Raw genomic sequence first — 14,627 nt, 5'->3', positions numbered from 1 at the left:
GGTCTAGGTGTTTCAGGGTCATATTCACCTTTGTGAAGAGGAAATATCTTCATCACATACTGTTTTACTATTTAAAAAAAAAAAAGGAACAATTATTGCACACGCGCACTTCAGAGAGTAGGCGTTCCTTTACGGAAATATGCAGATGATGCTAAAACGCACCAATGGGATCTCGCTAACTCGTGCTTGGCTCTGCCCCTCCTTGCGTGTTCTGCCCACTATGGCTAATTTGTTCCCCTTGAAAACGACAGGCTGTTGTCTATCTTGGTTGGTTTAGTTATACAAATATTCGGTTCTGTTTTTGTCTTGCTGTTGTCTCCAGACCTTTTTCTATTTCAGATAGATTTGGCAATTTATTACAGTATAATGTTGTATCCACATTTGAATTAGTCAATGGATTTGTACAACAATGACCTGAAACCGTAAGAATAAAACAATGTGCATGGTTCATTGTTGTACATGCAGTGAATGGATGCTATGTGGCCTCCCTTAGTCTAATCTAACCCTGCCTCCTTAGTCTAATCTGCTCTGATTTGGTCCTCAGTAACAGTTGGATCCAGACTCTTGCTGGAGCACAAAGGGGAGGGCCACCCCAGGGGAGGGCTTGCTTACAGAGAAGCAAGGCGGAAGCCCCAGCCTGAGCCCAAGGAGGAGAGCTGGGAAGGGGAGGGGGTGTGAGAGAGTAAACCACAGCCCAGCCCAAAGCTAGGGTGGGAGGGGTCTGATATCATACTGGGGATGAGTCATATTGTGGTACTAGTTATACGGAGTGACTCATATTCTACTGAAAAATAAGGGGTGGGATACTGCATCCCTATACTCTTTCTCATTGGACTACCTTAGGTAATGGGCGGGAATCTAACACAGTTGGCTGGGTATTTTAATCATTATGGTAATAATGAACGTTTTAATTTTCAATCCAACTTAAAATGAACTGAACTACAACACAAACAGATTCAATGCTTCAGTTTGATTTTATTTCAGAAATTCAAGGGACATGAGTTTTGAATGCAAGTCAGTGCATCAGACAAAGTAATGAGTATTTATTCAGTCAAAGCCCCATGCTGTCAGAGAGTCATTTCAGTCACGATACGATAGACCAGAGGGAGGCTCTAGTTTTTGCTAAACGTGACACTATAAGACACATAGTAGCCCTTGTTGTACATGTAGAGTTTCTGGTCAATAGGGTTTAGTGCATGTTTATATATTCATCCTGAAACTTCTCAAATGGAATGCCAAGGTAGTACTCCTGTTCTGTTTTGGTGTCATAAGAGTAGAAGATCTCCTCTGTGTGAACATCTACTGGTCTGGTAGCATAGAGAACCCCACACACCATGAAGGCATTGCCTACCAACGCTTTGTACACATTGATATTTCACAGCTCCTCTATGCCAAATTCAACCTCGTTTACTTTGGCAATGACCGTTTTACCCTTGGATTCATCAGTGGCATAGGTTACACATAGCCCATTTTCATCATTCTCATGTTCTGATTGGCTGAGTAACTGTATGAGAATGTTGCACTGGCCTTTTTAATTACTCTATAGTCATATTTGGATGTGGTCAAATTCAGTTTAGCCATGCTGAATGGGCTGTTTTTCTAATAATACAGGGTGTTACCATGAACAATGTAATTGTTGCCGGTACCCTGCTATCCATTTGGCAAGTTATGTTGTTTAAATTAATTCATTAAAACCAGATTTTGATAGTCGGAGTAAAGTAAAAAGTTATGCACTGAGGCACTGCTATAGGCACCATACCAATACATTGATTCAAAGCCACGATCACCCCCCCAAATCTGTAGCCCGCATTCAAGTTCACATTCAGTTGGCTGATCACTGGCTTCCCTACACTGGCAATGCCTTTATGGTTGCAGGAGCCTGGGGGAAACATAAATAGCTATTAATAATATATAAGACAAACAAATCCACAAACTACTGGCTTTGAAATAATGATACAATATGTTAACAATGCCACCATCACAGAGGCTTCTTACCAATATCTGGGTTTGTCCCTCCTCTTGGTTCTTCTGGCTCTCCTCCAGCTTCTTCTGCAGTTTTCCAAACTCAATACGGATCACCTCCAGGTTACTATTGTCATAGCTCTCCAGGTGGTTCACAATCAGGCTCATGTTGTGAGTCTATGGATGCATGTGTACAAAGGACAAATAGGTCATTTGTTCCATATAGCAACATTCCTCTTTCTTCCGCATGATATTAGCTGTCACTTATTTATAATGCCAATGCCAGTCATTAATAGTCATTCAGCTATGTCTGTCTACCTATCACCCATTTACCCCAGTGTACAGGCTGTCGAACATAGGTGAGGAGGAGTTGAGGGATTCCTTCAGCTGTGTCACCAACAATTCAAGCTCTCTCAGCTTAATCCTGAGATGCTCGAAATCCAGTTGGATGTACTTATCAGGGCCGCTCTCACTGAACTTCACAGTGGTGGCTCACTCAAGTAGTAAACTAGCTCTCTTTTTGGAAGTATCTCTAACTGTCAAGGTTTAGTGGAAGGAGAAAATGAGAGTCCCTTAACAGCCAAGCCACTGCAGGGCAAAGGAAAGGCAGGAGCACTAGAAACGGAACCATCTTGTATCCAGTGTTGTTCTGGTGTGGCTCCTTGTCCGTCTGTTCTGGGTTTTTAATAGACCCGCTCCTATCAGCTAATAAGAAACATCTTGCTTCTTCCCATAATTACTGCTGTTTCTTAAGAGACTACCTTCAATTCTTGAGGAATTATATGCAGACATCCTTGTTTGCTTGTAATAAAATACTCAAGTACAATTTTTGAATTCTGTCTCATCATTTTATTGATCACAATAATTCTGTGGACATGGAGTGCATGAGAAACAGGGCATATGGACAGTTTTTTCAGTTATGAAGACATGTTATTGATGGCATATGGTAGATGGCACCTGATATTATCAACTACATAACTGGATCTTACTATTAGTCATCAACAATGTGGCAGGATATTATATGTTGAGATAAGCATAGTATAATAAAGTATTTTCATCCTTATTTCAATGATATAGCCTAGCAAGTTCCATCACACAATTCCACAAGTATTATGCTAACTTTTTTTCTCCACCTGAGACTTTAGATTATGCTGGTAAGAAGTATAGGTGCTGAAGATATGCGTTATAATGTGATTGACAATTAATAAAGGCAATGTTTCTGCTGTCGCGGAGAATGCATTCACGGGCTGCATATGTCGGCTCAATCGGAATGCGGATCATCCGCGATGCTTCGGCGATACAGACTGAATCGCGCGCCTGTACACGAACTACGTTTAAATAGTTAACACTTAAGCCACTTTCCATAGTTCGAATCCATACTGTATTGCTAACAAAATAAATGGTCAAAGAGGCCAAAAGAGGATTGGGTCTGTGTTCAACATGGTTTGACCATAGTATTTTTTAGATAAGACAAGGAACAGACAAATGTTGTTCTCAAGACTTTGCAGTAGCCAATCCTTGCAAAATGTCACATATTGTACAAGTTTTATTTTCTATATGTTTAGATATCAATAATGAGCAGACTAAGTATTCTCAGTAATGAAGTGTGTTACTGTTCATTAATTCCTAACAATGTGCTGCATATTGAGAGAGATTCTCCTCTAAAACAGCATCACAAACCCCCTCTGTGATGTTGGTGAGTGAGACTGTTTAGTACCTATAGTAGGCCTACATGAAGATTAACAAGACAGTCTAGAGACAGAAAATGTATTGGCATCTGACTTTATGTTTGGCACCGAATTTGTTGTCAGCATAAGGGACCCATTTAAAGTATTTTATATGAGATACACCGTTTCATGCTTATTAGCCACAACTGACCTTCATTCGGCTGACTCTAGGGTCTAGTATACACCTCATTATACAGATGCTGATGTAGACTGAAGACTGAAGGAATCATAATACTGTAATACAATGAAGACAGTACTATTTCAGATGGAATATCAAAAGTAAACACGAGAATGCTTACGAGATTTATTTAAAATCAACACAATGTCCATGAAACCGGATATTCTATATAATCAGAGCAACTACAAAAGAGATTAAATCTGACTTGAGTATAACGAGTTTCAATATGAGAGATGCCACAATAGGCCTTTTATCTGACCAAGGGGTGTGTTGTGTTTACAGTGGCCTGGTTGTCAAACCAGAGATGATAGTTGACATAGTAGCCATCGTTGTACATGTAGAGTTTCTGATCAGTTGGGTTGTAGTCCAGGTTGACATACTTGTCCTGGAACCACTCAAATGGAATACTCATGTAGCTCTCTTGTTTTATCTTGGTGTCATAAGTATAAAATATTTCCTCATAGTGAATGTCAACTGTTCTGACAGCATAGAAGACCCCACACACCACGATGGCATTGCTCACAGATGGTTTGTACACACTGGTTTCCCACAACTCCTCTATACCAAATGATGGCTCATGAATTTTAGCAATGACCATTTTACCCTTGGATTCCTCTGTAGCATAGGTCACTTCACAGCCCATTCTCATCAGCAGCAAAGTCTAGATTCAGATTGGGTGAGTGACTGTACGATAATCTGGTGCTAGCCTTTGCAATGACCCTGTACTCATATTTCATAGCAGTAAAATTCAGTTTGGCCATGCTAAATGGATTGTTCAATTGATAATACAGGGTGTTATCACAAACAATGAAGTTGTTACCAGTTCCATACCAGCTACTTGACAAGCTTTGGTGTTTAAATGGAGTTCTCAAACTAAGATTTTTGTAGCTACTGTAAAATCTCATGTCAACAATTGAGGCACCACTATACCCAGAGTACCAGTATTGAGATTCAGAACCATGCACAGGCTTAGAATCTTTCCCCCAGCCTCCCCATTTGAAGCCAGCAAGTGGGGATTCAGTTGACTGACAATGGGCTTGCTGACTCTGGTTATACCTCCGGGCTCACAGGACCCTGAGAAAAGAGGGTAAAGTCAGTGACATCAAAGATGCAATGGTCTACAAATGTTTTGGCATGAGGCGGGTGTGTATCACCATCAATTCAAAATCGAATCAAACTTTATTTGTCACAAGCGCCGAATACAACAAGTGTAGACCTTACCGTGAAATGCAAATAATAGAAAGTAACTAACGGGTGTCGTCGTCGGAAGAGACCAAGGCGCAGCGTTCTTAGAGTTCCACATAATTTAATCACGAAGTGAAACTAAAACAGGACAAAACAATAACGAATACAACGACCGAACAGCTTCGATGTGCAAACTCCCTGCACACAAACAAAGAAGAAGATCCCACACAGAAAGAGGGAAAAGGGCAGCCTAAGTATGATCCCCAATCAGAGACAACTATAGACAGCTGCCTCTGATTGGGAACCACACTAGGCCAGAAACAAAGAAACACAAAACATAGAAATACAGAACATAGAATGCCCATCCAAATCACACCCTGACCAAAACAAAATAGAGACCTAAAAAGGATCTCTAAGGTCAGGGCGTGACAGTAACACAATAACATAACAATAACGAGGCTATATACAGGGGGTACCGGTACCGAGTCAGTGTGCGGGGTACAGGTTAGTTGAGGTAATTTGTACATGTAGGTAGGGGTGAAGTGATTGTGCATAGATAGACCACAAAGGAGACCATAAAAGTAGTCTTAGATGTTGTTGTTGAAGATCTCATTTCGGCGCTTCTCACACTCCTCCAGTTTGAGCTGTATGTTGATGTACTCACGACAGGTCACCAACACCAGGTTCTTATCGTATCTCTCCAGCTTGGTCACGATCACCACCATGAAGGAGATCTGTGAGAACACAGATAAACAACCATAAGACCAGAAGTTTAAGTCCTTCAAAAGATACATGTCTGAAGTGAAAAGTAGACATGGTCTTGGTTTATAGCTGTATCGTGGCCAGATGAGTTGTTGGGGACAGTCTTCGGGTAGTTACCTGCTGGTGCAGAGACTCAAAGACGGTAGTGGAGGTTTGTATGGAGCCCAGGAGCTCCTGTACCAGAGCCTCCAACTGTTTGATCTGCACCTTCACCTCCTGCATGTAGGCCTCACTGTACGCATCAGGGTTCTTCTCCATCAGCTCCACCAGTACTGTCAGGTTCACTATCCTCTCTGCATACACTGTCAGCTTGCTCTCATATGTCTCAAACTGGAGGGGAGGGATATTTTATATACAAATTACCGTATAAGCCATATTATAATAGGCAAACTGAGCTACTGTTAAGGAAAGAGTAGGTCATCAGAACCCGTGCTTATTGCTCAATCTTTATAGCTTAGCTATAGCTCTATGATGGTACTCCTTGTATATAATCTCCTTATTGTTCTTTTATTGTGTTACCATTTCCTTTTTTGCAAATTGTTCTTACTTTTTAAAACTCTGCATTGTTGGGAAAGGGCTCATAAGTAAGCATTTCATGGTAAAGTCTACCTGTTGTATTCCGCGCATGTGACAAATAAAATGTGATTTGATGATAGGATGTATGGTGTATAGTGTGTCAGATAGTGATAGGCCATTATAACCACCATTATAACCATCTATGTGACTCCATACTGGTGTACCTTGCTCATTTCCATCTCCAGCTTGTGGTTGATCTGCACAGCCGTCTCTTCCAGGAGGACCAGCTCTCCCAATGGGAAGGTGGAGCCGGGCAGGAAGGCCTCACAGGAGCACTTCCCCCCTCCATCCTCCATCCCATTCCTCTCACTCCACAGGCCTACAGGCTGCGAACAAGGCAAATAAACAAGTCACCTCTATAGGCATCAGTTAGTATGAGAGAGATGCACCAGAATCACATCACATGTACCCCAAAGGCCAAGGTGGTTCTCAGGAGAGCTAAGACAAACAGAGGGGAAATCATTCTGGAGTAGTCGAGGTGGTTATGATTCAGACTTGTTGGTCCGCAGACGTATAAAGCCTGTCATATCTCAGAGAAAATCAGCACCTGTGTCCTTCACACCCACTCCATTAAAGATACACGTCACAGAGTATCTAGACTCCTTTTACAACTGTGAGACGTCAGTTATCTTTGACAAGCAGATTCTAACTGCTAAGATATGTTTAGTGCAGGGATGTCATAATGGTGTGGTATTATGATTTCCCCAGTTGATTCATGGGTGTGCATCTACATCTGGGTACTTTCCCAGACATTATGAAAAGAGCTATGGTCTGAGCAGGATCTTTGCCAAGCCTAGCCCTAAATGATACTGTGTATCTTAAATAACAGAGGTCATGCTATTGAGCTAAGGCACATTCATTTAAATATCATCATCCCATCTAATTTAACTGGGTGAGAATAAAGTTGGCATGAAACGTGGCTATGTATACTGGAAGAATGTATATTTTATGGTTATATGTGTAATACATGGACTGTATGTAGAAGCTAGTGATTTCTCTGTAAAATTACATAACAGGGTTTAGATTGGGGCTAGCGTGGAGAGTCTTCCGTCAACTTGGGCTGGGAGTAGGAGCACATGGTGGGGGAGCCGGTGGGCCTGTGGTGGGTCCTGCCCCCGGGCATGGGGGGCATGGGAAGGTGGATGCGCTCACTGCTCAGGTTGGTGACGGAGTAGCGGCTGCTGTTGGACATGATGATGTGGTGCCAGGAGTTCAGTGGGGTGGCAGAGAAGTGCTGGGGGCCACTGGAGTCCTCCTTGGTGCCCCCCGGGGACATGACCATGAGCTGCGGGGGGTGTTGGCCTTCATGGTACTCTGGAAGGTCTTCAGGATGCGCTCGCGCTTCTCCTTCTTCTGATGGGACTCCATCTTATGCAGCTGGCATCCTCTGCTTCCTGGTGTCTGCCAGAACCCTGAGGAGAGACTCCAAATAACGTATTTCATGTGATGTTTCACTAAAAGGACTTTCTTAGCGTTTGAAAAGGAAAAACATTGGCATGACACTACAAGCAATAATAAATAGATGTGTTTGCCCTACAACACTTTGACCGTAAACGTCTGCTCATGATGAGTTTTTTTTTATAGGGCAAACAGATGTGTGGACAGTTTATGACAAGTTTCTGTTCAGTTTTCAGGTTATTGCTGATGTGTGGTGTTTTCTTTACACACTCATAGCAGTCTTCAAATATTGTTGCTAGTTCACCCCACCCTGACAGTGTGTACTGTATGAGAAAAGCCCACCTGTAATCAACCATCCCTGTCCTTTCACGATCCAGTCTCTGGAACTTTCCATGACAGATTGACCAGGTGAATCCAAGTGAAAGCTATGATACCTTATTGATGTCACCTGTTAAATCCACTTCAATCAGTGTAGACGAAGGGAAGGAGACAGGTTAAATAATGATTTTTAAACCTTGAGACAATTGAGACATGTTTTGTGTATGTGTGCCATTCAGAGGGTGAATAGGCAAGACAAAAGATTTAAGTACATTTGAACGGGGTATGGTAGTAGGTGACAGATGCACCGGTTTGATTGTGTCAAGAACTGCAACACTGCTGTGTTTTTCACGCTCAACAGTTTCCCATGTGCGCTAAGAATGGTCCACCACCCAAAGGACATCCAGCCATCTTGACACAACTGTGGGAAGCATTGGAGCCAACATGGGCCAGCATCCCTGTGGAACGCTTTCGACACCTTGTAGAGTCCATGCCCTGACGAATTGAGTCTGTTCTGAGGGCAAAGGGGATGGGGGTGGGCGGTGGGCGGTGCAACTCAATTTTAGGAAGGTGTTCCTAATGTTTTGTACACTCAGTGTATGAGAATAACATTACAGAAACCACTCATATGAGTACATGCAAGTGAGGGTATTCCGGGGTATCTTGGAGCATTGGAAATGCATTAGCTCAACAGACCCTGCAAATGTCAGAGACTATGGGATGAACAATTAGTTTGAGAGCTGCACAGCATTCCTGAAGTCTGCTACAGGCACTTGCATTGTCCCATCTTTATCAGTGTTCCAAAAGCAGTCCCAAAGGTGCAGCTTTCGTTGATCCAGATAATCCTTCAAAGAAAAGAGTAGAGCAGAGATGTTTTTTCCTTGACATAATCCTCCCCATTTCACATCTTGCACTGGTTTGAAAAACATTGATAACTAGGTACCAGTGAGTCGATTTTGAAGTTTATTTAAAAAATTGTTTAAATACTCTGTATTCAGTTATTATTTACAATCACTTGTAACTACCGCATGTGAATACACATTTGACAAAAATTATTTGACCAGTCAGTGTACCTGGGTCAAGGCGTTTGGATGGTTTCTTAGCAATAAAGCCTCCGACACCTCCATACAGCACCTCTAGACTGGATTCTACTCACAAACACAAAGGACCCAGTTATAACTTTACCATGGTTTGGAGTGTTAACAGAGGGACCAAAACAATTCTAGTTTACATCAAGTAGAGAACAACAATGCTCACAGATATGTTGAACTCCTCCAGAGCAGTTCTGGGTGTGTTCTTGACCACAGTGACAAGAGCCAGCGCCCCCTCCACTGTCAGAGTTATAAGCCAGCTGCAGGGACACAAAACATCTAATGTCACCCTAGTTCCACACCACACAGGTCAGTGGGTGTGAGCCCTGTCAATCTAGCACCTACCATCAGCACTCCAAGAGTGTCGTTGGCCTCCAGCCCTTGCACTGCATGCCCACCCCCTCATTGGTGATGCGGTTGTAGTTGAGGTCTAGATATTTAGATACCAGAGTGTTGCTGAATTTCAGTGCCTCTCCTAAAGTCAAGGCCCCGTATTCCCAAAGACATTCCAGGACAGGTCTAGGTGTTTCAGGGTCATATTCACCTTTGTGAAGAGGAAATATCTTCATCACATACTGTTTTTACTAATTCTTAAAAAAAAAAGGAACAATTACACTTTGAATGTGGGAATTGGGATGAGTATGTTTATCCACACCTTGTGGCCGGCAGAGAAAGCCACAGCTCCTTTCATTTGCAGCTGTTCCAGCTTAAGTCTAGTACCGCCAGACCTTCATCATTTGCTGTAGGATTAACAGGTCAGTGACAGCAGATGCAAAACGCTAAAACATCACATTGTGAATGATTGTAGAACCCGAATGACTCCATGAGACTCTGTATACTCCATGAGACTGTATACTCCATGAGACTCTGTATACTCCATGAGACTGTATACTCTATGAGACTCTGTATACTCCATGGACTGTATACTCCATGAGACTCTGATACTCCATGAGACTGTTACTCCATGAGACTCTGTATACTCCATGAGACTGTATACTCCATGAGACTCTGTATACTCCATGAGACTGTATACTCCATGAGACTCTGTATACTCCATAAGACTGTATACTCATGAGACTCTGTAATACTCCATGAGACTGTATACTCATGAGACTCTGTATACTCCATGAACTGTATACTCCTGAGACTCTGTATACTCCATGAGACTGTATACTCCATGAGAACTCTGTATACTCCATGAGACTGCTCAACCGTAACGATGTGAGATGCAGACATAAAGTGAAATGGTCCTACCTAACATCTGGCCCAGATGCTCCACACTTCTCCCACAGAACTGATTGTGGCTCAAGTCCAGCTCCTTTACTCTATAGTTGTTCTAAAGGGGAGATATTGCAAGTAGCTAGCTATAGACTCCAATGACAGTAATATCATCAATTGCCTGCATTTTTTTATGTAATTTCTATTCACTTACTGCCAGGACACCTGCAAAACTTTTGCATCGTCCTCTATGAATCCATTCCCTGTTGTTGAATTTTTGAAAAAAGGATTCACAAATAAAGTAGAGAAATATAATACACTGCTCAAAAAAATAAAGGGAACACTTAAACAACACAATGTAACTCCAAGTCAATCACACTTCTGTGAAATCAAACTGTCCACTTAGGAAGCAACACTGATTGACAATAAATTAATTGTGAACTTCTCAGTTCCTATGCTTCCTGGCTGATGTTTTGGTCACTTTTGAATGCTGGCGGTGCTTTCACTCTAGTGGACATGAGACGGAGTCTACAACCCACACAAGTGGCTCAAGTAATGCAGTTCATCCAGGATGGCACATCAATGCGAGCTGTGGCAAGAAGTTTGCTGTGTCTGTCAGGTAGTGTCCAGAGCATGGAGGCGCTACCAGGAGACAGGCCAGTACATCAGGAGAGCGTGGAGGAGGCCGATAGGAGGGCAACAACCCAGCAGCAGGACCGCTACCTCCGCCTTGTGCAAGGAGGAGCACTGCCAGAGCCCTGCAAAATGACCTCCAGCAGGCCACAAATGTGCATGTGTCTGCTCAAACGGTCAGAAACAGACTCCATGAGGGTGGTAGGAGGGCCCGACGTCCACAGGTGGCGGTTGTGCTTACAGCCCAACACCGTGCAGGACGTTTGGCATTTGCCAGAGAACACCAAGATTGGCAAATTCACCACTGGCGCCCTGTGCTCTTCACCGGTTTGGCGGTGGGTCAGTCATGGTGTGGGGTCGCATTTCTTTGGGGGGCCGCACAGCCCTCCATGGGCTCGCCAGAGGTAGCCTGACTGCCATTAGGTACGAGATGAGATCCTCAGACCCCTTGTGAGACATATGCTGGTGCGGTTGGCCCTGGGTTCCTCCTAATGCAAGACAATGCTAGACCTCATGTGGCTGGAGTGTGTCAGCAGTTCCTGCAAGAGGAAGGCATGATGCTATGGACTGGCCCGCCCGTTCCCCAGACCTGATCCAATTGAGCACATCTGGGACATCATGTCTCGTCCTTTAGTCCAGGTCTGGGAGGATGCTTTAGTCCAGGTCTGGGAGGAGATCCCTCAGGAGACCATCCGCCACCTCATCAGAGCATGCCCAGGCGTTGTAGGGAGGTCATACAGGCACGTGGAGGTCACACACACGACTGAGCCTCATTTTGACTTGTTTTAAGGACATTACATCAAAGTTGGATCAGCCTGTAGTGTGGTTTTCCACTTTAATTTTGAGTGTGACTCCAAATCCAGACCTCCATGGGTTGATACATTTGATTTCCATTGATAATTTTTGTGTGATTTTGTTGCCAGCACATTCAACTATGTAAAGAAAAAGTATTTAATAAGAATATTTCATTCATTCAGATCTAGGATGTGTTAATTTAGTGTTCCCTTATTTTTTTGAGCAGTGTATATCATCACAAAAATATAAACGTATCATAAGGGAAAAGGGGATACCTAGTCAGTTGTACAACTGAATGCATTCAACTGAAATGTGCCTTAATCGACATCCCCACCCACTGGGGACCAGGCCCAGTCAATCAGAATACGTTTTTGACACAAAAGGGCTTTATTACAGACATAAATACTCCTCAGTTTCATCAGCTGTCCAGGTGGCTGGTCTCAGACGATCCCGCAGGAGATGAAGCCAGATGTGGCGGTCCTGGGCTGGCGTGGTTACACAGTTCTGCGTTGTGAGGCCGGTTGGACGTACTGCCAAATTCTCTAAAACTACGTTGGTGGAAATTAACATTCAATATCTGACAACAGCTCAAGTGGAACCATTCCTGCAGTCAGCATGCCAATTGCACGCTCCCTCAAAACTTGAGACATCTGTGGCATTGTGTTGTGTGACAAAACTGCACATTTTAGAGTGGCCTTTTATTGTCCCCAGCACAAGGTGCACCTGTGTAATGATCATGCTGTTTAATCAACTTAATGATATGTCACACCTATTAGGTGGATGGCAAAGGAGAAATGCTCACTAACAAGGATGTAAACAAATTTGTGCACATCATTTGAGAGAATTAGGCTTTTTGTGAGTATGGAATATTTCTGGGATCTTTTATTTCAGCTCATGAAACATGGGACCAACACTTTACATGTTGCGTTTATATTATATATATTTTCAGTGTATCTAATGAACAGAGCTTTTTGTTTTCATTTTCAAATCTGTGTGTACTACCTGAAAGTTTGATGGATTTGATGGAAATGTTGTCGAGCAACATTTTTGCTATGCACTCAGCGCCTTCAGACTGTAAGCGACTCTAATGCCCTCTTGTGGCAGATTGTGGGACATATAGCACATCATACTTATCCCACTTCTGAATTAACATGTTTAAGAGATGTTGATGCTACCAGATACATTTACATTACCTTCTTACAAAGAGCTCATACAAACTTACCAGATGGCGAATGGTGAAATTTGCCTTCAACATCGCCACAGGGCATTTGGCTCCCTCAGCCAGCAGGTAGTTGCCTGCCAGCTCCAGGTTGGTGATGTGCATGGTCCCTGTTCCCCCACAGAGGAGTCTGGGAACAGTAACCCAGCACTGGAGCTAACAACAGAGATATCTGAAGTACAGAATCCATCAGTCAAGGACAACAGATGATAGAGCGATAGTCCATGTCCTGTTGATGAGCGTTTCTTGAAGTTGATAATGTGTCAATAGACATCCAGCAGACTTATCACCAGGGCAATGACCAGCGCCTCCCCCCAGGGGACCCACGCCGTGGTGGTTTACATTTACATTTAAGTCATTTAGCAGACGCTCTTATCCAGAGCGACTTACAAATTGGTGCATTCACCTTATGAGGCTCATGGTGGAGGTGCCCAGATTCCAGAGGAAGTAAGAGACAGGAACCACCCGGACCAGGTTGCAGGCCTGCAGGTACATCTCAGCGGTGGTCTTTTTCACCTCTAACGATGATAAGAAGTGGTGTCACTATCAGACAACCATCAAGGTGAGATATGCATAAAACAAATCAACTTACAATACAAACAATAATACATTGTAATACCTACTGTGATCTGATGTTTTTTTTTATCCATAAAATGTCAATAAAATAGCATACTCATCAACCTCCAGGTCTGTATCCCACTCATCATGCAGGTCTAGCTCTTCTGCAAGGGATGGACTGACATTATCTGCTTGGCAGACTCGAGAGATAGGATAGACATCTCCTGTGTTCAACTCTCACAAGATCCAGCTCCACCACATATATATGTTGAAATATTATTTGCTGAAATATTTTTTGCATTCCAGTATGTCTTTCATTGATACAGTACCGCCCACCATATGGTACTCTACATGAACAAAAGTATGTGGACACCTGCTTGTCGAACATCTAATTCCAAAATCGTGGGCTCTAGCAGGGTAGAAATTTGACGAACTGACTTGTTGGATAGGTGGTATCCTATGCTTCTACTGCCAATGTTTGTCTTTGGAGTGGAAGGCCCTGAAAATTGTCAAAGACTCCAGCCACCCTAGTCATAGACTGTTCTCTCTGCTACCGCACATGGTACCGGAACGCCAAGTCTAGGTCCAAGAGGCTTCTAAACAGCTTCTACCACCAAGCCATAAGACTCCTGAACAGCTAATAAAATGGCTACCCAGACTATATGCACCCCCCACTCTCTGTTATTATCTATGCATAGCCACTTTAATAACCCTACCTACATGTACATAATTACCTCAACACCGGTGCCCCCAGCACATTGACACATTGACTCTGTACCGGTACCCCCTGTATAGCCCCGCTATTGTTATTTACTGCTGCTCTTTAATTATTTGTTTTTCTTATCTCTTACTTTTTTGGGGGGTATTTTCTTAAAACTGCATTATTGGTTAGGGGCTTGTAAGTAAGCATTTCACTGTAAGGTCTACCTGTTGTATTCGGAGCATGTGACAAATAACATTTGATTTGAAGTTGCATGGCTGTGTTCTCGATTTTATACACCTGTCAG

General features: G+C 43.1%; 3 pseudogenes; all 3 read right to left on the bottom strand.

Annotated features, from left to right (window-relative positions):
- Positions 1-1,112: 1,112 nt before the first annotated feature.
- Positions 1,113-3,846, bottom strand: LOC111962966 (olfactomedin-4-like; annotated as a pseudogene).
- Positions 3,847-3,996: 150 nt separating this feature from the next.
- Positions 3,997-6,853, bottom strand: LOC111962965 (olfactomedin-4-like; annotated as a pseudogene).
- Positions 6,854-7,420: 567 nt separating this feature from the next.
- Positions 7,421-13,557, bottom strand: LOC139027624 (leucine-rich repeat-containing protein 74A-like; annotated as a pseudogene).
- Between the last annotated feature and the right edge of the window lie 1,070 nt (positions 13,558-14,627).

This window comes from Salvelinus sp. IW2-2015, linkage group LG4q.2 (assembly GCF_002910315.2).
Source record: "Salvelinus sp. IW2-2015 linkage group LG4q.2, ASM291031v2, whole genome shotgun sequence".
NCBI lineage: Eukaryota > Metazoa > Chordata > Actinopteri > Salmoniformes > Salmonidae > Salvelinus > Salvelinus sp. IW2-2015.
This window is presented reverse-complemented; position numbering and strand designations above follow the sequence as displayed.